Source organism: Lactuca sativa, chromosome 5, assembly GCF_002870075.4.
Source record: "Lactuca sativa cultivar Salinas chromosome 5, Lsat_Salinas_v11, whole genome shotgun sequence".
In the NCBI taxonomy this organism is placed as follows: domain Eukaryota; kingdom Viridiplantae; phylum Streptophyta; class Magnoliopsida; order Asterales; family Asteraceae; genus Lactuca; species Lactuca sativa.
Window position 1 is genome coordinate 257200971 of NC_056627.2, and position 1377 is coordinate 257202347.

Here is a 1377-nt window from a genome sequence, read left to right on the forward strand (position 1 = left end):
AGGCACATTGTGTCTAAGGCAGGGAAAATAATCTTGTGTAGTGCGTGTCAAAAGCAGTGCATAACAAGGTCCTAAAGTTCAAAGGCCACAGGTAGAAAGGTCAAGGGTTCAAAGGCCCACAAAACTAAAGGTCACCAAAAAGAAAACAAAGGCCAAGGTAAAGATGGTGAAAGAAGTTGTGGACCAAATACAGTTGATGAAGGAAGTAGTGGACCAAAAATTGGTGGTAAAAGAAAAAGAATCTAAGAGAATCATAAAAAAGAAACTTGCAAATAAGGTTAAGACCAAGGATGGGAAAGAAGAAATTAGTGCAAACCTGGTAGACCTTAATGAGTAGGGAGATTTGATGGTTACCTGTGGTTATGTTTAACAATGGTCTGACATTAAGTTGTACTTGTTTGCTTTGACATTTACTTTTTTGTTTGAAGTTACTATGTTTGCTTTGATAATGGTTTGTATTATTATCATGCTTTGGTTGTCCTTATATATTAAGAGTTTGGGATCCCTAATAGTTTTCAGCTTGCATGCATGCAATTCCATTTTTTTTCCTATGGTCCTTCTGTTCTGTCTGGACAAAATATACAATTATTCTTAAAAAAAAAGGGGAATGATACTGAAATTTAATTTCAACATTTAAGAACACGTGGTCCTTGTGATGTTAGTGGACAAAAAATTGTTAACATTATTATTATTATTATTATTATTATTAGGAACGTACTATATATAATGACATAACAGGTGGCATAATTTCACTAGATTATGGTTAATAAGCATCCCTATATGTAATTAAGGGTAATGGCAACACAACAATACATCAAGGTCACATCACATAACTACAAAGTGTTCTTAATTTAGCTACCCAAGAACATTTAATTACAACTTATAAATGATTAAACCCAACTACAAAGTAAAATCAGCTTCAACTTCAACACTTCTGATTCCAGGGTTTTCTTCGACCTCATCAGTACACTCAAAACTATTTCTTCATTGTTGCATTTTATTTCATCAACCCAAGAAATGAAAACTAGTCGTGCTCCCTAAATAAGAAATTAAGGTTACATTAAAAAAACAATCGTGAAACTAGGGTTCTAAACATATGACTACATTTACCTGGTTTGGACATCCATAAAATAGTCTTCCATGGTTATTGATAGTCCAATATGTGTGAATTATTGCCGGACTTCCACGTCCACCAACAATCTTCATCTTGTCGATTTTTTTGGATCTCACTCCAAAGTTGCTTTGAAAGAGACAAGAAAAAAATGAAAGAGGTACCCTTTTAAATGAGACACCCATTTTTACAGCCGTTGTGAACATTAAATGACAAAAATAGCCTCACCATGCAACACACGTGGGGAACAACAACCCAAAATATGT